The sequence below is a fragment of the Passer domesticus genome, chromosome 6 (genome assembly GCF_036417665.1).
Source record: "Passer domesticus isolate bPasDom1 chromosome 6, bPasDom1.hap1, whole genome shotgun sequence".
In the NCBI taxonomy this organism is placed as follows: domain Eukaryota; kingdom Metazoa; phylum Chordata; class Aves; order Passeriformes; family Passeridae; genus Passer; species Passer domesticus.
The window spans coordinates 18,859,611-18,882,308 of record NC_087479.1 but is presented as its reverse complement, the minus strand read 5'-3'; the positions used below and the strand labels follow the sequence as shown (position 1 = coordinate 18,882,308).

The window sequence follows — 22,698 nt, the reverse complement described above, 5'->3', positions numbered from 1 at the left end:
TGATGGATTATCTCATTATGTTTCCAAGCTATGTGTTCTTTTTAAGTTAAAATTTACTACCTTAATAAAAACATTTAAAAATCAAATTAGGCATACTCTAGGAATGCTTCACAGACCCCTTAGATGAATCCATTACTAATTTAAAAATATAACACCTGTTAAAGATTAGCTTAATTTCATAGTACAGTGTATATCAAGTATTTCTAGTATTTATAAAATTAATTTAAATTAAAACAACACATGTAAAGTTAAGAAGGTGAAATATTTGTCTCTTTTGACCTGGCTTCTGCTCTTTTTATTAAAACTATTTAATAGTTTGTACACACTATCAGAAATTTCACTTTGGTGAAAGTAGAAAAATTAATTACATCAAGATATTAATGTAAACTGAGTTTCAGCAGATTTCTTGTGACCTGATATTATTTCTAGTCTAAAGAATTACCAAACACAAAATAGTGTTTTGTTCATCTGAGCTGAAGTAAATAAAGTTCCTAGTCCTCTGAAACCTGCCTACATGAGGTAATGATACCACTGTTAATCTGTCTGACACTCTGTTAAATGCAAAAACAAATTAACAAACCCATCCACATTTGTTTTTGCTTTCAATAAACCACCATAGTTTCATTGATTCCTTTATACCAATGTGCCTCAGTTAAGAATCTGAAATATAAAGTATATACTATTTTATCCCTCTGTCTATGTATGACAGAAAGATCATACTATGCAATCTTCTGTCTGGTAACCTTTACCTACTCATAAAAAGGATTTGCTTGTGAAGGAAAGGTTGCTGATTTTTCCCATTTTACAGTTAAGGAACACATTATCTGTACAGTCCAAAATCAATGTTTCCACATTTGCTTCTTTCAAAGCATGCCTCTGAAATCTGAGTCCTTTATATAATTTGTAAAACACCTTCTGTAACCCAGTTTTGCCAGGTCTTTTAAAACAAGATATAGTAAAGACAATGAGACAGGTACCTAGGAGGACAAGGACAAGCATAAGCAGTTGTATGATAGGAAAAAAAAAAAGATAATATTTTAATTAACTGAAAATAAAACATGATGCATGATAAAACCAAGAAGAAATTAAAATCATCAGCAACAGTCCTTATTCTCTTCTGGCCACCATTCCAATATTTATCAGCTGATGATTTTACAGAAATTACGTACAATAAGTGCTTTTGAGTTTTAGGCTATGTCAAGGACAATGTCCAGAGCACAAAAGATAGATAAGAAAAAGTGTGTAGGCTATTGTGGTGTATAGCAGATCCTCGATACTGAGATTTATCCTGCCTTACTGGATCATGTTAGTCTTGTAGATAAATAGTAGTGTTGACTATAAACTCTTGCTAAATGCAGGAAAAAAAAAAGCATTACCAATATTTCTGGGTTGAAATTCCCAGAAGATTACAAAAACACCTGGTAATTAAAAACAATTAAAAGCAGAAATCAGCTAGCAAGAAGTAATGGAGGGTCCAGGAGAAGTAAATGAGGAAGAATGCAGATAAGTTCAGAAAGATGTATAGAGCATTCAAAATGCTAACGGATGACAGACAGTTCAATGCAGATAAATGAAATGCAATTATGACTTTGATGAGCCTTCGTGACACAAGACTACTCTTTGTTCGAGATAAAATTTGAGGAATATAGATGAAAACAGATGAAAAAAATGAAAGACAAGTCATTGTGCATCATTAATAAGAGATAACAAAAAAAGAGACAAATCAATGCATTTAATGAATCTTAATAGTCCAATTGTCTATGTCTCTGGATTAGTGCATGCATGCTTCATAAAATATGATCATTTTGAAAAAACTGAGAAACAAAAGGGAGCTTCGTCATGTTCTGTTAAATACAAGGTGTCTAAATGAGCACTCGACTAGAAAAAGATCATCAGTTTCCCTGACTTCTGCTTCTTCAACCATAACTTTTTTAATCAAGATATGTAACTTGAACAATTGGCCAGGTGGTTTATGGATTTTTTGCACGTTTCTCTGAAGTGCCAATGGCACGGCCAGAAGTAACAGGGTGTTGGCACAGCTATACCAATTCTCTGATTCATTGCATCAAAAGATGTGCAGACACTGTGATCTGACTCAGCTGACTCAATAGTTTGCCCTGCAACAGCAGGAGACATTTTTTGTCCATTTATCTCCAAGTATAGAATTCCAGATTTGTGATAGTAACCAAACAGGTACAAAGCAATTTAATGGTCTGTCTCTTAGTCCAACTACAGAAGAGATGTTCCCAAAGGATCTAGTCACATGTCTCCAACAACAGATTTCCTAGGAAATAATAAATTTAATATCATGCCCTGCAAACCTGAAATTAACCTAGCTAAGTCAAATAACTCTGTCAGAGGATAAGGTAGGTGACAGTAGACAATGGCCTGAGGCTACAGGCCATGAAAGGTTCACAGGTACTGACTGCAACGCACTCCTTAACTCAGGTATCACATGGCACAAACATTTTTCAGCATTTCTAGGCAGTTTAAAATATAGAATAAAAAGGGAGGGGAAATCAAAACAAACAATCCAATAAACTCAAATATAGCAGTAATAAAAAGTGAAATTATCAGCTGCATTTGTAATGGAAATAATGAAAGCAATCTATGACATGATGTGGAATTCTAATCCAATATTCACTAGGAATTCCTTTCTTCCAGTAATTATCTCATTCACTGATTTTGTCTTGGTTCATTAATTGGTTTGTTGAGATTTTTTGACATTTTTCTAGTTTGAGGATTTGCATTCTTGAAAGTTACAGACTTTTTTTTTTAACTTTAAATTAGAGCTGTGACAATTGACTCATTTGCAGTGGGGGATCAACACTGGTTAAAGTTATTACCTCCCCCAGTTGTCCACCCATCCCTTTCCTCATTTTCCCTCAACAGGAAGAGCTTTTTTAGACTGGCAGCATCCCCTGATAGTTATCAGTTTACAGCCGAGCAAAAAGAAAGGAAGCTGGAAATTGACCCTGGTCAGTGCTAGTACATATTTCGCTGTCATCTGCAGAGGTTCAAGAATACATCTCAGTAATAACTGCTGCAAAAATTGTACTTGCAGGAGCACAGCAGAAAGTTTTATCAATAATTTCTTAAACCTCCTCAGATCAGACGACTGTAAAAGTCTGTGTGTCTCAAGCAATAGCCTTACCCTATTATTGGGGTATTATTGGAAATTATTTCCATCACATTATCATCAATTATAAGAAAAATTATGAGAAAACTGTTCAAAATGGTGACGGTGTACCTCTTTCCTGACTGTCCAATCTCATGCACAAAAATGAAAATACTGTGAAAGAGAAGCACTGATAGCATCTGAAAAGAGCTTAAAACTTTCTTACATGTAGATGAAATATTTTATCTTTCAAATACATAGTGCAATAGACTGTCCAGTATGGATTGGTAAAACTAACTATTGTCAGAGGAAAGAGCTTGATCTTGTTTGTGACTTTATGAAATGGCCCTTCAGAGAACTGATGTTATGTATTCATCAAGTATTACATGTTTTCAGTAAGTCAAGTGTGCAGTTACTGGTGGCTAGTGTCACAAATCCAGAGTCCTGGAGGAACCCATGGGCCCTGACTAGATCCATCCTACCCTGGGAGCCCCCCTCCTCACTCCTTCTCTCCAACTCTGCTCTGGTGCAGGGGCTTTGTGTCACCTTGGGGGTGCCCAGATGCAGTCACTTCTGGACACGTGCAGGTCTCCAGCCCTCTCCTCTGAATGGACATTGAACAGGCATGATAGCCTTCTTTCCAGTCTTGTCTCCAGCCCTCTGTGAACATTGAACCTGAATCGCCATCCTGGCATACCTGGGAATATTAATGAACCCTGCACCAAGCCCCCTTTTTTGTCTATCCTGTCTCCCTTCTGCAGGACTGGCTGAGGGCACTGCCCTTTTCTGGGATCACCCTTGACTTTCAGCTCATCCTCCCTTTTTCTTGCTGCTCCCTGCACCAAGTCCAGCAATAAGCTGAAATTATGAGAATGTTAAGACTGGCCATAACAGTGTTCAATAGCCAACAACCTTTAAGACCACAGAAATCAAAGGACAATGGCAAGTATATAGTTAGCCTATTTTGTTCAATAGTTGCTAAGACTATATGTGTTTGACAAATGCAAGAAACAAACACCAAAGATGTTCCTATAGTGAAACCCCAGCTTCTGTGAACTTGTAGAAACCTGGCTCTCTGATGGTCAAATGCTCATGAATATGCCTATGCTTCAAAATTAAAAAAGGAAGAGCCAAAACCTGAAAACTCTCCTCTCCCTAACTCATTGTTTGGACTTACTAAAGTTCACCAATAAATGATTACACACTCGAGCCGCTTCACTTTCTCCAGGGAGGATTTCACTGACTTCTCCAACCCTACCAAAAAGAATATCTTAACTTCTTAGCATTCTTTTTGCCTGAGGCACAGAAAGGAGGATCATTTTATGATGCAAGTAAAAAGTTCAGTTTATCCTGGGGGTATATTCCTGGCTCTTCTTCATAACTACTCCACCTAGGACACTTTAATTGTGGTATGTTTAACTAAATAATCTCATGGTAGATTTCAAGTGCAATTTGTCGCCACCAAGTAAGCAGAATTAACTGAATAGAAAACTCATCATGCCAGGAAGGGTCTGTTTGAGTTAAAAGAAAAAGCAGACCTCAATTACTTAGTTATAAATTCTGCAAGACAATTCAATATATGTTTTTAATATATGTATACATATGATCCAGAAAAAGAATTTTCCATGTGCTGTTATCTTTACATATAGCTGGGGTTTTATATCAAATGGTCAGTACTCTCTCAAAGGTTGAATGTATATAGTATATATAAAAGGCAAAATTGGTCTTTCCACAGAGATTGTTCAAGGTCTTGAGAATTGCAGAGACTGCTAAATGGAAAACACAATTCCACAAGAAGAATGGAATTGCATAACCATGACTCCTAGCTGAATTAAGTTCACTCTAAATTTGCAATCCTGGTGCAATTCTGCAGTTGGAATTTCTCACCAGAAGGATCCTTCAGCATCCCATCAGTGAAGCAAATTTAGACTTTCCCAGTTCTGCTATACTATGGGAGAGAATGAAATTTAAAAAATCTACTGGCACTAGGCACCTTATTCTTCCTAACATCCATTAGTAAGCAGCTTCATAACTTTTAGCACTGCATTTCTACTTCAATGGAATATATGTTGCTCATAAGTGCACATCCCTCCTCTTTCTCTCAGAAGGCCATGGTTAACTGGATGGGTACCTTTCATTGGTTCAGTAGATCTAATCAGAGATCCCTGCTCCTCCTAACATTTCCCTTAAGTCTAAAAGGCAGTGCCTTCCCGCTCTTAAAGAGATTACTGAAGTAAAAGAATGTCTTTTACTAAATTCTAACAAAATATTTTTGGTCTGAACAAAATTAATCTGGTGCCCTGTGTTTTAAAAGAGTTGAAGTTGTTGACTGCTATGACAACCTTCCTATCCCCCTCAGTCCACAAATCTGTGATGTGGGTGCTTTGCACTGCTAAAGAGCAAGACAAATGGTTTCACAAGATATTTTCACTGCCTCAAGATCCTCTTGAAGACCTGAAAGCTTACTGTCAATTTATCAGGATTCAAAACAAATACCATCTGCCTAGTTGGGTTTTTTTGTTTTATTTTTTTCTTTCCTTTCAGGTAATTGGTCTGTACCATGGTGACATGTTTTTCTGCCCTCTAGTAATAGTCCCTGGAAAGGGGACCTCTTGTGCACCAGCATGCCAAGATTATTGCTCATTTATTTCTGAGTTTGGAGGTGAAATCATGTAGCCTCTGCTTCTTGACCCTCATAAGGGAAACATTTTTATAGCTTTTTCTTTGGGTAATTGAAACCCATTTTCCTTTTCACCTATCCTTTTTACAACAATGTGCTCTAAAATAAATAAACAGAAAAGACTAGAAAAGGCTTTACCAAATGATACTACCAGTTTATCAGAATCTAGGGACTAATCCAGAAAAGGCAAAAATCAATACATTTCAATAGAAAATTTGCATTCCCCATTGTATCCTATTACACATAATTAACTGATACTGGAATTGAAACAGAGTTAACAGTTGTCAGATAGAGCTTGAAATGTTTTGAAATACTGTAGGTCAAAGTTTGCTAACCATGTGTAAAGTGACAAATGGAAATCAAGAAAATATAAAGCCAAAGCTATGCCATGAGCTTTGGGATCTATATTATAAACTGTAGCATTTTTTTATGTTCTCTCTTTAAATAATATTGAGACATTTTGATCAGGCTAATCTTTTAAAAATAATGTTCTCCTGTCCAACTTTTATATATTCTCATAATTCTAATGTTCATCCATGTTTATGGGGCTAAAAGAAAACTGGCTCCTTGTCCTGGTTTAGGGCAAATCTGGGAGGAAACTTCCAAAGAGGTCCCTCTAGAAGACAGATTCGAGAGACCCTTCTCCCTAGTGGTTCAGGAAAAGATTTCCTTGGTGAAAAGTGGAAAAAACCAGTTTATTTAACAAGCAAAGTATTCTGGAAGATCACTTTCTGAAAACAAACTTCATGCTTCTTCTCCCCTCTTCACTCTTGAAACCAGTCTTAAAGGTGCAGAACTTAATATCCAGCCTAAACAGAACAGACAAGTGGGGATGCAAACATCATAAAGTCACCTTGGAACACTCCTCTTTGATCATTTAGAGGCACTCTGCCATAATTATAACCATCCTCTACAAAATACAAAATTTACAGATATTGACTTGACAGAAACAAAAGTGAAATGATTTGAGCTTGCCAAACTTGTGAATAAGAAAATACAAATAAATGTGATTTTTTTAATCAGTAAGAAATTAGAATGAGTGAGCTCCTGAACTTCCATGGGAGACTGGGAGGATAGTCTTGTGATCAGAAAAAGATATTTTTTCTACAGTAGATTAATAGTATGCCTTCTAGGCTTCTCCACTTAGAATAAAAGAAGAGCACTGAATGCAATAGGGGCAACTTAATGAATGCTGTGTGACTTTCACTGAGGTATTTCAGCTTTACATAGTGAAGCAAGAGTTTGTCTGATAAAGTGTGTGGGTTATTTTTTCCAGAAACATGGAAAAAGGTGCAGTGACAGAACCAGAGATGTAAGATATTCCTTTATTTTAAAAGCTGGCTATGATAATGAAAAGGACCTTAATGATTAGACTTAGAAAATGTGAAAGAAAAAACTTATGTTGGCTATTTTTATGTTATTCAGAAGGTTTTACTTATGCTTTCCACTCACCATGATAGGTAGTTGGGTCAATCATATTTTTTTTTTTTTTTATATAGGTATTGATTTCTGGTTTTCTCATTATTCTATTTTCCCTTGCATTGCCTATACATGAAAAAAAAAAAAAAAAACAAAACTACAAAGAAACAATGCATAACAATGTTTAATGACTGCTGGATTCTTATGTCATGATTTAGCCACTTTACCTTAATTTTATCAAATTCAACTAAATGTTGGTTGGATTGATCTGCATTTGTGCAACTGTCATTAGCATGAAAACTATGGTAATTAACATCAATATTCTATAACTATGTCTGCCTGGTTCCCTTCCCCTTCCTTTCTGCCCCTTTCCTTCTTTTTCCATCCCTTTCCTTTCTCTTTCCTTCCCCATCCCCTTTCTTTTCCCTTTCCTTCCTCAAAACCTCTACTAATCAGCTGATTTTTCAAAATTTGATGAAGAAAATATTTAGTGATATTTTTCCCTTCTGTCAGCTGCATGAATTTAAGGCCTGAAGTAAAATTTTACATTATAGACCAAATTGAGATTATTCAATGATTTAGACCAACCTCTCAGTTACAAAATTATTTCCATTTCCTTTTACTCTCTTTCTTGTAAGCTGCAGAAATCAATCTAACATTACAGCTGGAAGAAAAAAATATTTTAAAAGACACTTTCATTTTTATAACATTTCTTCATGTTATAAAATCCCATCTTACATTTTCTATAAAATAAGTGAGGTTGTATTATGGATCAGTGGACCATCACTCCAGGCTAGCCCTCTTGTATGATCACAGATAATTTAAAGAGAATATATTTCTATATTCTCCTTTTAGTTTACAGCTTTTCAACCATGCAAAGCGGTTTGCTAGCAAATAAATAAATAAATACATCCTTGACACATTTACAGTCTGGTGATGGTGAGGAGAAAAATTGTTTAAAGTCCAAGTGATCAGACTATTACCAAGATTACGTGGAGAGAGGGAAGAGGGGGAAGGGGTGCGCAGCAGTTTAAACAGAGCGAGCTGGAAGGAGCGAAGGGGGGGAAGCGTCCATCCTACCGCTGTGCTCTGCTGCCACCTTGGCCGCGCCGCGGGACGTGCAGGCGGCCCCGCTGCGCGCCCGCGGAGCTCCCGCTGCGCACCTGCGGCAGCGCTCCTGCTCCTGCCCGCGGAGCCTCCCCCGGCCGCGGCTGCTCACGGCCCCACTCGCGTCACCTGCTGTTACAAACTGGACAAGGATAGATGTGATGTCTAAAGGGTCAGTTTTTGGGGAGTTTTGGGGGGGGGGGGGTGAGTGTGGCTGGGGGTTGTTCTTCAGATGAGGTTCACTTGCCTGCTGAGCTTAAATCGGAAATTAGAAATGTGGATGGGAGGAGAATATTTTTTCCTGTCCTTTTGCTTACCGTAGGATTCATCTCCTCCCTTGTCCAGCCTTATCTTACACATTTAATGAAGAAAGCACTGCAATTCCCATTCATACACATCTACCTGCCTCTCCATCCTTCCTACAGCATGACCACAGGGGCTCTCCTGGAATACCAGCTGCAGTCAGAGGTCGTGTGTCTCCCTCTCCTTTTTTTTTTCTTTTTTTTTCCTTTTTTTTTTTTGTGGGGGGGAGGGGGTGTGGGGCAGAGTGACAGAAATATCATAATGTACTGAAAATATTTATAAATTAATACTAGGCAACCAATAGTTTGTTAATCTTGTTTCCCTGTTGTCTTGATCCGGCTCTGGGCTGGTGGTACACACTTTGGAAAGCTTTCAAGCACTTCATTTCATCTTTGAATTGCACATGCTTTTCTGTCAGTTTTAAGGTTTCTTGTGCTTAGGAGGAAACATGCTCTGACATGCTGGAGATTGGTGGTGGTAAACATTTCCTTTGAGTACAAAGTGCATGTGTGAAAAAGTCTTTTTTTCCTTTCTTTCTTTCCTGAAAATATGTTTCTTTCTCACTTGCTCCTTTTTCTGTTGTAGTTAATAACCTGTAAAAGAGCTGATTCTGGAGATTTGAGTGAAATGGCACTTTTGGAATTGTACTTTTAACCACACCACGCTGGGGAATGTGCAGAAGCTCTGTATATGTGCGTATGAGAGGAACTCGTGCCGTGCAGATGAGTTTGCAGACACGGTGACAGAGAGGGACCACAGGTGAGTCGCCGGCGATCCGCTTTGCCAAGAGGATTTTTCCAGCCCCTAATCACACAGAAAAGCCCTCCATCTGCTCCCCAGAGGTGGCGGTTCTCATCTGTTTCAAGTGAAAATAACCAAGAATATAAGATGGCAGGTAAAAAAGAATCCCTAGCCAAGTAGCCGTGTTGCCCTGCATTCCCCACAGCCAACATTCCCCTGCGCTGGGGTCTCGGTCCCCGGGCGAGAGAAAGAGCTGCAAAGGGTTAAGCCGCTGACTCTTGCTAGGCAAAGTTTGAAGAAGAATATGTCTGAGGCTGGATACGCTGCAGCCCCGCGTTTGAAATCTGTCACCCTCACTTAGGAGCGCTGCATCTCTGGTTGTCACCGGTGAATAATGATCGCACGGCGATAAGATCGCTCGGCGGCGGTGCGCCGGGGCCGCCTGGGGGAAGAGAAGACAGGAAATTGCGAGGCGTTTAGCCGCTTCAACGGGGTGTTCTTCAGTGTCATCGGTGGGTGTCAGGGTCAAACGACCGGCTGGAGAGCAGTTTGGGAAGATAATTTCTTTCTTCCTTTCCTTGAGAGCAACCTTGGGTGTTGGTCATCATTGGCAGCTATGGAAAACAGAGACCTCGGTGGTGATCCTTAAAACAGTACCATGCTGGAGCCCAGCTGCGCTGCCACTTTCTCCCCTTTCAACCTGCCGGACCCGGTGGGCTTTGGGTGACCTACCGAGAAGGAACCCACTTCTGCAGGAGCAGGTAACGCCTGATTAAGTCACTTTCTGGATTGACACAATCTTGATTTCACCAAAACGTGTCCTGAGTATCATTCACTGATTTGAAGTATAGGCTGGTTGAGGGTCCAGGGACAGGGTGAGGAACAGGAATAATTCCACCTAATCCCTCTGAGACTGTGGAGCAGGGCAACTGCCTGCAGGCTTGCAGAAGTTTTTAACATTCCCACTTGCCTCCCTCATTAGGGGCACAGAGGACAGAAATACCTGTGATCGACAATGGCCATCTCTGCCTCCTGTGCTGACGACAGGTTGCTAGTACCGGGGACGTGGAAAACAGAGGGACAGGTGGATTACACACATGCGAAAGAGAGGGTTTTTTCACCAGAAAATGCACTGGTTGTCCATCAGCTTCATGAAGGAGATAGAAATCATGCTCAAATAAGAACTCTGAAAAGTATGCAGAGGCTAAGAAAAACAGAAAGATCTTAAAAAGTAAAAAAAGAAAAAAAAAAAAACCAAACAAAAAAACCCCAGAAACCTAGCACATTAGGCTTTGTACTCTACAGGGCTCCTGATCCTTTCATCCCTCGGGACCATCTAGTAGCTGTGAGCAGTTTCGACCACAGAGCAGCCCCTGCTCCGAGGCGCGGATGCAGGCTCTGACCGCGGGACTGACCGGTGTCACACCCTCTTCTCCCCGGCCGGCTGCACCCGCGGAGGGCCCCGGGCTGCTTCCCCTCCATCCTGGGGTGTAAAGCAGGGAGGGAAGCGGGGTCTCGTCCTTAACTCCCTTCCTCTTGCTGAGACCCCGAGAAATGAGGCTACCTGCGCTGCCCCGTCCGTGCTCGCTCCCCACCCCCATCACTCCGCGTAGGTGAGGGCACAAGTCCTCCTCCTCCGAGCGAGCAGGCTCCGCTCCGGGCTGTCCGTACGCGGGGACTCCCCGAATCCCCCTTGGAGGAGGTGGAGGGCAGGGCGAGCGCGGGGGCAGGAGCTGCGCCGAGCACACGGCGGCCGGGCTGACCCTCGCCGGGGCTCCTCGGTACGGCTTTATTGAGCCTTTGAAGTCGTGAGTGGTTTAGCCCCCCCAAGCGAAGGGCGAAGGAGGCGCGCAGCTAATAGCGAGTGATCCAGCTTATGAGGTACGGCCGAGCAAATAGAAGCCACTGAGCAGCCAGGGGTGAGGGGGAAGCCAACCCCGAGGCATTTCGGTTCCCTTTTCTGTTTCCTCGACACATGGCATTGATCAGCTCGCTCTCCTCCATCCCTCCTCAACCAGTTTCTTAAAGTAACTCGCAGCAAAAGCTGTGTTGGGCGTTTTCTTTTAATGCAGGAGTTTGAGGCAAATTCTCTTCGCACACCCCACGTCCTACCTTGACGGCTGTATCCTATCGCTCAAGGGCTTCTCGGTGTCAAATAGCCTTGTCTTTAAGTGGACTTTCCAGGACAAGGCAATAGCCTACTAGGGAGCTGGACGGCGGGGGAAGGGTTACTCCAAAACAAGCGCAGACAGCCCGGGATACACACACACACACACACACACACACACACACACACACACACTCATATGTACACGTATTGAATGTGTACAGGAGAAATAGAGGGGTGGGGTGGAGTGGGTGTTGTTACCGCTTTAGGGCAAAAGGCGGTTTCTCCAGAGGTTTTTAAGTGTTTATGGCTGATGATGAAAATCAGACAGAATACTAGAGGAGATCCGTCTCTTCCCTGAGGGCTGGAGATTCTTTTATTCTGTGTTATATTTGTTGAATACTGGTGCTGTGTATCTAAAAGTTCGCGAGGGAGGAAGGAGAGGAAAAGGAGGGGGTGGGGGAGGCGGGCTTGTCGGCGGCTGCACATGAAATATCGCCATGTTGGTGGAGAGCGCGGCTGTAATTATTGCTAGCGAGGGCATCTCCCAGAACCGCCGCTCGGGGAGTTTTTCAGCTCACTTCCCGGCTTCCCCTCCGACACGCTCCGATACACTCCGAGAGTCCCCGGAGCGGCGGTGCGGGGCAGTCCCGCCGCGAAGGACGGCGGTACGCGCACCTTCCTCTCCCGCAGCGCCGGCCCGGCGGGCTCTGCGGGGAGGCAGGGCGCGGATCGGGGTCTCCGCAGCCCGCACATCCCCCGGCAGCGCCGCCCGCTTGCTTCCCGTTGCTGAAAGCGGAGCAGAGGGGGAGTCCAAACAGATGAAGCTCGCTAAATTGTCCTCAGCAACCTAGGGGTTAAAAGCAGCCGGGGGGAACGGGGGGGACGGGGAGGGAAATAAGGAAAGAAGAAAAAGAGAAAATCTAGCCTGACTTTGCCTCTTGGAAAGCTTTAGGTTGCAGCCCTGCCTTCCAAGCATTCTTTAAAGTAGAAATGTGGGAGGGACTCCAGGAGAGAGAGAGAGATGGCTATCAACTGAATTCATTACTGTAAACATCTCCCTGGGGTGTCAGGCAGGGAGGAAAAAAAGGCACGACTTACATTAGCAGGGAATAGTGAGATGTGAGGCATCACTACTGCTAAGATCATCCTGCAATCCCGGCTGGAGGCAGGCGCAGGACTTTTGGAGAGAGCCAGACACACGCTCACAGACATACTTACATACATGTGTCCGATGTCTTCTCCGACTTACGAGGGTCCTGGGTCGCCGTGCCTGCTCCTCATGTGATCTTTTCATCATTTCCAGAGGATAGAAAGAGACCAAAAAAACAAAAAAAGGCAAACAACCAAAAAAATCCAGAAAGAAAGAAACCCCAAGACCAAGCGTAGCCGCGGTCCCCTCTCGTTTATTTTTTTTACCGGAGAAGGAGGAACGGCGGGGGAAAGAGAGAGCGAATCGAGGAGAGAAAGTGCGTTGGGAATGCCAGAGCCGTGGGCTGCGCGCCGGAGGAGGAGGTGGCGGAGCAGGGGGTAGGACGATGCCGCCGCCTCGTAAGGGCGGAGGAAGGCGCGGGAGGCGCGGGGGTCGCTCGGAGCGGCGGCGGCCGGCGGGGAACGGGCCCGCGGGGCCGGCCGGGAGCGGCGCCGGGCGGAGGGCGGCGGCGGCCACCACCGAGGAGCGGCGGCGGCAAAGTTTTGGTGTGGGGGGCCAGAGGCGCGGAGGGGGATTACGATCGGTGCCGGCGAGGGATTCCCAGACACCGCCAGGTACAGTTGGGATTTCATTTCTTACTCTTTTCCTTTCTGGTAATTCTAGCCCCCGGGCGATCTAAAGGCGCGGGTGCCCTTTGCCTGCTCCCAGATGGCAAAGTTGCGGAGCCGGGATCAGGCTGTGTCAGAAACACCGCCTTCGCCACGTTAGAGCCCCATGTCCGCGGCGCCGGGCACACACCAGTAGGATTTATGAATGGCCGGCGGCAAGTGCTAGCAGGGTCCCCGGGCTGATCTACGCCAGCGTGTGGCTCAGGAGCGGGACTCGGAGCTGGCAGCTGCAGCGAGGTCCCGGGTCCGCGGTCGCGTTTCGCCCCCGAGCAGGGAGGGTGCCGAGCCTGCCCCCCTCCCCCCGTGGGGAGGGGAGAGCCGAGCACTACCCCTGCGGCAGGGGCACCGGCAGAGCGCCCCTGTGAGCACCACCGGCGGCTCTGTCTGGAGGTGGTTCGGGCAAACGGGACCTTTAGAGGTGAGCCTTGCTTGGGAGAGGTACTCGGCTTAGGTCGGCGCTGCCGAGTGTTGAGGAATCTACGGGGAGAGTCGAGAGCTGCGCCCGGCAGGAGGATCCATCAGATCCCCATCAGCAGCCTCCGGAGCAGGGCTGGCGGTGAGTGGGTGGGGGAGAGGTTAAGAGAATCGGACCGAGATTCGGAATACAAAGGAGCCGCTCAGAGACCTGACGAGTTAGACGGGGATCTGACAAAATAAGAATAAATACTACGGGGGGCTGGGTGCGTGGGGATGGTGTGAACAAAAAACAGCAGATGGCAAAAGGAAGTCAAGCAGCTGAAAAGACCTCTTGAATATGATATAAAACCCCATAAAAGATAAATAAACAATCATTAAAGTTAAGAGAATAAGATTCTCCACCTTCTTTTCAGAGTGGGAAGCAGTCAACAGGAGCTTTTAATTAATTTTAATGGAGGAAATCTGTTTTGGGGCTTACAATAAGCTAATAAATCCAAGGCACAAATCCGTGTAAATTCCTGCACTGTGTGTGGAAGGTACTGATTGTATTTCTTCAGATACTGCCTTTTGCAATGCAGCGTTCAGCCAAATAGAAAGGGAGAGGTTCCTCACACGAGGAACAGGAAAAGATACTAAAAGCAAGTCAGACCTCTCCCTCTACACCTCCCTCTCTCATTCCTTCCCTCTCCCTCTCCCCCCACCTCTCTCTCTGAAAGTCAGGGTATATGTTAAAGAGAGGTTTATTTACTGTAACTAACTTTACAGTGCTTGCAGGGAAATTAAACCAGTTTAGAGGTTGAGATTGATCAGTTCTTGGGTTTAATAAACCCAACTAACCATACAAAAACCCCCACAAATTTCCATGGACTAAATTCCTTGCTTCATTCACTGACGTGGTCTTTCTCCAAAGAAAGACTTTACATACTTGTAGTTTAAGACAAAGTTAATTAATTGATTTTTGCTATATGTATTTTTGGAAGGAGAAAAGTTCATCCTGGCATTTTTTTTCAAAACTCTTAAAAGGTACTGTACCTATATCTCTATTCACCTTTTTTCCTTTCTTCTTTGAAATAGTCAATATATGCAATGTTATCACTGAGACATAAACTTTGCGGAATGAAAAAGATCTAAACCTTGCATAATAAAAAAAGATATAACAGAGGTGGTTTTAAAGTCATTATTTCTATGTGACAAAAGTGATGTCAGAATGTTAGTGTTGATCTTGTTTCTGAAAATTAATGTGAGGAGAGACTTCAAGAAGCTATTTTCAATGGTTGTTCTCTGTGCTGATATTGTAGCGAGGCAGTTGCGAGAGTTCAGGCCTGGAGTACTGTAGGTAAAGCAAGTCAGAGCCCTGTGCAAATACAGTGTCTATAAAACTACCTGTGACTAGAACAGTCATCAGTGTTTTCCAAAGTCCAAGGCTTTAGCAAGAAGTGGAGCTGGAATGCACCCAGCGTTTCTAAGAGCTGCTCCTCACACACACGTACACCCTATATTTTGTATAAGGTGATGTTATCTGTGTTTGGCTTGGGGAAGTCTGGATCTAATTTGAGCCACTGTAACAAGTTACATTTATATCCTGGCCTGCTGGATAGCTTGATTTAGGATGTAGACATATCTCCTTTGCGCAACCCTACACCCTTCCAGTTGGAATCTGCATTACATAGGCTGTGCTTTCCTTCAAGAATCAAGAATGTGCTTGCATTCAACTGCTTAAAATAGCAGTATCTAAAACGTGGGATGTCATTAGGGCTGACTTCCCTACCCTTCCCGCAGCAAAGGAGGAGAGACATAGTTTTACCAAGTGAAGAAAACAAAAAGCAGTTAAAACAAGTACAGCTATCAGGCTTTTCCTGTACTGAATTTTCCATTTAAAGGACTAGAAAGAAGGCACACTTAAGATAATACTGTTTCCAGGAAGGTGAGAGTTTTATTTCTTAATCACTTCTGTTACCTCTTAAATCTCAAAATGAGTTCATTTTTGTCTAGGATACTTTCATGTAACTTTCAGGCTTTCACTAGGCAGATTCAAATCCAGTCCATTACTGACCTCTATCTGTGAGAAGGGTGTAGTCAATGGTGTATTTTTCCCTTCTCCATAGTGGATAGAAAGCACAGACTATAAATTGTTTTTAGTTCTTTTATACCTGCAGATCACTTAGTTTTTTAGGTTATCAATCATATAAATTCATTGCAAAGAATGTGCTTTTCAATTGTTTCAAGCAGGAAAACAAAACCAAACCCCATTTCCAAACATGAAAGCATTTTAAATCTGTTTCAGGTATTCCTGTGATAATTTAATATACATTTGCAAAAATCAGAAAAACAAGAAGTAACCAGTGCTGTTGAACATTAGTGCTAAAGGAATTGCATTTATATTTGTCTGATGTTATAATACTTACTCTAAAGCAGGCTGAACCTGTATGAAATTGTATTGCCCCTCAGTGCTTACATAATTGAAATTTGAGAGAAATGCTCAGATCAAATATACTGTGAGTAGAGTTTATGGTAGCAGGGTGTTTAAAAATGTAAAGAAAAAAAATTCAGTGCTGTCTATATTAGGAATACATGTCAGAGATCCTGGAAAAAGTGGTCTTTATAAAACAGATGGACTCTTTTAAAGAATTATTAAACCCAGCTTCCCAATACTAATTTGCCTCTTGTTTATATCCACACTATATTCCATATTTTAGTTAGTGATTGCAAATGGCAGTTAAAAACTTGACCAGCAAAATCTTTGAGTAGATGAATACCACTGTTTGACATTTCTCAGATTGTAGTTGATTACCTCAGTGCTTGGTAATGTGATGTTTTAAGGTGTTTCCTTCCCTCCCTCTTGGGCAATTTTTTAGGAGTCTTTGTGCAAAGCTTTTTATTTATTTCCTCAAGAAACCAAAAGAGTTGAAACTTGCCCCAGAGGTATAAAAATTGGGGTTTTTTTTCTATTTTTTCTTTTTTATTTTCTAAACAAATATTTTTAGCTTTTTTATTAAAAAAAACTAGAAAAGAATAATATACAGTTGTTATTTTTTTAAAAGAAGACTAATTGGACATACACTGAAGATATGAGTCTCAATTTTCCTACAGCTATGTGTAACCCACACATTTCAAGTAATTGGCTTATTTTAAAGAAAAAACAACCACAAAAAGATCATCATTAAAATGATGGCATGTTTTATTCATTTATTTTAAGCACACCGAAACCTTAATGCACCGATGATACTCAGGAAAGAAGTGTTTGAAATAAAAGCTCTGCTCTGTTTAACAAATTATATTCTAATCACATCAAATAATATGCCTCAGGAATACTACAATTTAATCTGATATTTTCAGCCACTGGCGAAAGGTGTTGGGACCTTCTTATACCTTTTCTTATTTTCAATTGATGGTTTTCCTAGTTGACAGGTTGTTTGTTTGTTTTTTTTCTGTCTTTGATTCCTTCTTCTGATGTGGCCCCTTGAACTGTATCAAAATTAAATACAAGCAGCAACTCAAATCCATCATGCTCTATTCAGCATTCCTGAAAACTTAATGATGCAGAACAAGGTCTGTAAAGCTTCCCTTTTTAAAAGAAGTCTTGTGTTTCAACTCTACCTAGAAACAGTCTTCTGTATATTTTACTTCAAGCTATGACTGCTTTATTTGGTTTGGTTTTTGGGTTTTTTTTTGTTTTTGTTTTTTTTTTCATAAACCTTTTCTAGCCTAGTGTAATGCAAGGATATATTTAAGAAGACATATGGCAAAGAAAATTGTTTATCATTCAAAGGTACTGTCCTTGAAACTGCTTAAGTCCTTTCAGAAAAAAACCCCTTTTGATATACAGATCAGATCATTGCCAGATTTGATCCTGCAAAGTGATGGCTTTACTTTGGCCCCAGGTAAGAGGTGACTTGCTTCCAACAGGCCCTGGTCAGTAGATTACTGTGATGGTCTGCAGTGTGTTTTTGCAAATCCTGACCCAGGCAGAGACATACCTTGAGCCACAAAATTCAGTACTTACTTTCTTTTATAATTTATTTTTGAATATATCATAGTGAAAATGTTTGGATCAAGTGACAGAAGTTCTGCTCTTTGGCCAAAGTTCTTTATTGTGTCCAAGTTGTCATTGGTAATATAATAATCTTAAAAATATCATATAGCTATCAAGCAAGTTCCTTCTCGATGACTAAATTAATCTAAAGCAATTCCAAAATTTCTCTTCAGACAAAATTTTCAAGATTTTTTTAATGACTGAGATCTTGTGGGAGCATTACAAGCAAAAGATTTTGAAATTCCATGTCTGATTTATTAGGCATACATGTACAGGGCAGGCTGATGCTACACACTTCTCTTGTAGTAAATACCGTAAACTATATGGAAATACTACATGACCTCTTGATAGTAGGGAAGGTGAGAGCTCTGAAGGAAAAGCCTCCTCAGCACCTCCCAAAAACAGAAAACAGTGTGCTGAAGTGCTACTCTCCGTTCTCACTGGCAGCTTTTGTCATTCCTTCACAAAACCAACAGGTCAAATTAAACTAAAGGGTAGAGCTTTTTCTGACAGTGCTTCCAGTGCTGCACCACATAGCTGCACTAGCAGCTCCTACCTGGACAAGCTGTTCCATAAGATCTAGCCAAAGGACATCATCTTTAAAAGGGTTGTCTGTGGGAAAGTCCTCCAGCAGCATGTCCGAGGAGTGCGGGGGGCTTTGGTGATGCTCATGTACTGTCTTCAATCTTCAGACAGGTTGCAGAGGATCAAAACATGGTCAAACGGGAGTCATAGGGTCATCAGCTGCAGACCTGTAGGTTCAGAGTACAAATATTTCTTTCTCTTAAGGTGTCCTGTGTGTTTTTCCTACAAAGAAAAAGATGACCTTTACAATGTCATTGGAAACTACTGCCAAAAAAAAAAATTATGTCAGTATTACATACTGACAGAACATGAGAATTCATATGCAATTTTGAAAAATAAATCTGGGTTATATATATGTACATGTGTATATATACAGTTTTTGTATGGGTTACATGTATAGGTGACTGTGACTGTCTAGTCATAGAGGTCTCCCTCAGACCTTTCAAAGCATATACAATTAATATTAATTAAAATTAATTTTTTAATGAACTGCAAATCAAATTAAACAATAAGAAAAAAGGTATACTTTTCCTCCAGTGCGTTGGAAATTTTTATACTTCCATTGATCTCAGGAGGTATTGCTCCTGAGATCAATGGAAAGAGTCTGCCGCAAACTTACCTGTGCTTGTGGAATACAACTGCACAGCTGAAGAACTGCATCTGAAATCATTGTACTTGATTCCAGACTCAATCCTTCTCTCCTTCACTGGCAAGTTTATTTCACAAACACTCTTCTCATTATTAGGTAATACTCGTGTGAGTAATGATTTAAATACTCCAAAGTGATGTCATTTAGCTGTAATTGAAGATGATACAACCCCAACAGCATGTCTCTGATTATACTAATGTTTATAGCTTTCAGTAGGAGTTTCATCACATATGTACAGGAAAACAAGCTATGTAGGTAAAAGTAATTTAAGTTACTAGAATTGTGTCTTTATTAAGATTGAAGCAGTGCTTGGGTTTGTCACAGGCACAACATACATAGGTATACTTCTGTAAAAACTACCTGCAGATGAGACATCGTGTGTGCATATCATTTAATGAATTATGGTTTTGGTAAGTGAGGGAGTTTTAGTGAGCTGTTTCATGTCTTAAATGCTAACTGAAACCATGTCAGGTGTCTCTAAATGAAGGAGTATGTGTTAGCCATACCTTATAATTTCATTTGTGATCTAGGAAGTTTTTCCTAGGTGGTGCTTCTTGTGTCACTGAGAGATTTGCATCCAACTAAATGTACCCTACTGAAGAGTCTTGTTAGGCTGGTTTCACAGGCCATCTCATTGGCTCATCCAGGTTTAACCTTATTCTTATCTTTAACCACTTAGCTTGGGAGTTATTCACAAATGCTCCAAGACTACACATTATTTCTTGAGCCATATTGGTTGATAACTTGCTCTTAAGTTTCATCATTTGTTATGTAAAAAAAGAACTCCAAACAAAACAAAAGAAAACCCAAATAATTTTGATACCTGAATTGATGCTATCTTAGATCTGATGATTGTAGGACTCCAATTGAATATATTGCTGTTCTATATGCATATTGCATCATGTTGTACAGATCCATTACTGTAAGCCCCCACATTATTAACTGGAGAAGAGAAAGTGGAGGCAGAAAAGACAGGAAAGACTAACCAACAGCTCACACTTCTCTCTCTGATATGCTCATAAAATTTGCTTTCTTAATTTAAACTTTTTCAATACTTCATCATTTTATTCTTTGAACTGCCCATTGAAAATTTATTTCCAAATCAAAATAAGTAAATTAAGCAAATAAAATGTGCTGTTGTCCAGCCTGATAAATTTGTCCTCCTTTAAAACAGATTTAGTTATCTAAGAACAAATTTCCTTATGTTGAAGATGAGTGTACAGCGAGGGACTATTAAAATTTAACAGAGCATGATCACACACAGACAGTCATTGTCATCTGTATTGCTAAATCCTGTGTATCAAATCAGTATATGCCCAACAGTGATTTTTGAAGTAGCTCATTCTGGCCCTGTGCCATGCTGCTCAGTGAAGAGCGGCTTCTTGAACAGTTCAACAGTAAATTGTAAAATGCATTTTGCCAGTAGAAGTCTTTTTTTTTTTTTATTTGAGAAATTACTTTCACTGTTCAACAAAACTAATTTCAAAACCTTATTATTTATCAGTGATGCAGCAGAATTGCAGTCTTTACTCATGGTGAGAAGCGCCTGCCACTACAGCTTTGAAAATGCTTAGGAAAGAAAGAAGCATAATGGACACCTCTCATTCTTTTACAAATGTGCACTTTGAATGCCACAGACAAAGCCAAGTCCCTTATAATTGCCCAGAGATGCCTAAGCATCTGTGGCAAAGCATCTGACAGTAATGTTACTCTAGTTCCTTTATCCGTGTTGAGCCCCACAAAAATCTCTTTTTAATTTTTTTTTTATTCATGTGGTAGAATGTATTTAAAATGATAAAAATGTAAATACATGCATGTGGGGACACACAGAGAGAAAAGATAAACAACTAAAAAGATTTTCAAGATAATTAGAGTAGCAAAAGATCATTTAACAAAATCTCTTTACTTCTAGAGCTCAGTTAATATCTTCATTTTTTGTTATTTAACTAGGTAGTGGGGCAAACAGTGATACTGAAGAACTTTGAAATGGAAACTGTTACATGAGTTTTTCTAGTTTGTTTGGTTTTCTACTGTAGTGCTTTCCCTCTACAGTTAATACACAACCATTTTCACAAGTACTACTCCATTTAATACAGCCTTAAGAAAAATGTTGAAATCTGATTTAATTTTAAATTCTGGATACAGGGTTCTGTATCCTTTCTTGTATGATAACCTAAAACCTTAGTTTTTAGTTATGTATAATTCCAGTAAAATGCTGTCATTGAAAACTGAGTAAAGACCAAATAAACAACCTAAACCCACTAAAACAAACCCAAAAGCAAAACCAAAGGACACCCAAACCCACAATTTGGGAGCTGTGGAAATCTCAATACTAAGAAGATTGTTGTTTTCTGTTCCACACTGGATAATCTTATCAGTACCTATTTAACTTTATATTTTGTACCACATATAGGTTTGTGTATTATCACAGAATTCAAACACTCAGCTCTATTCTCAGATCAGCACAGTGGATCTTTATAAATCTGGAATAAATGAGATGTTAGAGTTGCTGCCAGCAGCTCTGGCAACAGAACTGTTGATCTGCCCAGATTCTCTTTCCTGCAAAAATGTCTTATCAGCAGATCCACACATCCTACATGGTGTGACTGTGAATTTACAGATAAGAGGACAGAATGACTGAAAGTGGATGGATGGCATGATCATAAATAGGTCATGAGTTACCAACTGTGGAGCTTGATCCTGAGCACCAGGAGAGGCAATTATAAATTTCAGAGCCCTTCAAAGTATAAGGAGGTCTCCAGGTAGAAGAGTTTTAACTCTTCACCCTTCATTTGTCCAAAACTGAAAGTACATAAATCAGTCCATACGAGCAGAGATGACTCTGAAATTCATAACCACTCATCTCTGTGACATTGATGGAAACTCTATTGAATCAAATGCATAGATATTCTAATTATGAACCTCTGATATTCAGAACTTCCCTTAGGCCATCAATATCTCATATGCAATCATATTTTACAAGCTGCTGAATGATTGTCTGGTTATGCATGTGCTGACCCAGAGAAGGCATTCTCTAGTATAGCCAACCAGCTGCAGAAAGATGATCCTTTTTGAGCTCTAGGAGAATAAACACTTTTAAATTTCAGATAACATCAGTGTCAGTTCACAGGCTGCTTAAGTCTTGTGAAAAAATACTTGGCAATCTTGGGAAAGGGCGTTTAAATATAGCGCTGGATATTGTCTTGTGTTGATTGATAGCCAATGCTTGTCAAAAGACATTCTTTTTAACTCTTTCACTGCAATGCTAAAAGATTATCTCCTGTTTAATACAACAGGAAATAAAAAAAAAACCTGGAGCCTTGCTCTGAAATTTGTCTTCCCACACTCTGGGGTACTTTTATTGACATGTGTTTGTATTCTGGTAGCAGCATACTACCCTCCTATTTGTCTCTTTCACTGCCTCTATTTTTTAAATACATGCAGCAGCATAGACTGAATCAGAATTTTTAGTCAGCTCTTCACATAAGAAGGATCTTTCTTTAAAGCTGGAGTTCATCCTCTTACGTCTGTCATGTCAGGTGCATTGAGGACAAGTATCCTAAAGATACTATCAAAACTGATAATAATGCTCACGGAAGCTTTATTTTCATTTAAATACTTCTCATATAATTTTTGAAAGTCAAGTATTGAAGCATTGTAAGCCAAGGGAAGATAAAAGCTGGAAAGGGAAAGTAACTAGAAATTAACTGAAAAACAG

General features: G+C 40.8%; 1 protein-coding gene and 1 long non-coding RNA gene across 16 annotated transcripts in view; one reads left to right on the top strand and one right to left on the bottom strand.

Moving 5' to 3' along the window:
- LOC135302772 (uncharacterized) overlaps window positions 1–12,835 on the bottom strand; it is a 115,195-nt gene extending 102,360 nt beyond the window's left edge. For all 7 annotated transcript variants that reach the window (XR_010364320.1, XR_010364319.1, XR_010364316.1 and 4 more), the window contains exon 1: window positions 12,697–12,835. This is a non-coding gene — a long non-coding RNA (uncharacterized LOC135302772). The remainder of the gene's footprint in view (window positions 1–12,696) is intronic.
- The window catches only part of FLRT2 (fibronectin leucine rich transmembrane protein 2), a 79,903-nt gene continuing 65,562 nt past the window's right edge, over window positions 8,358–22,698 (top strand). For 2 of the 9 annotated variants that reach the window (XM_064423674.1, XM_064423675.1), the window contains exon 1: window positions 13,017–13,242. The gene's annotated coding sequence lies outside the window, so the exon portion shown is untranslated. The other 7 variants (XM_064423673.1, XM_064423671.1, XM_064423670.1 and 4 more) reach the window with 7 other exon arrangements.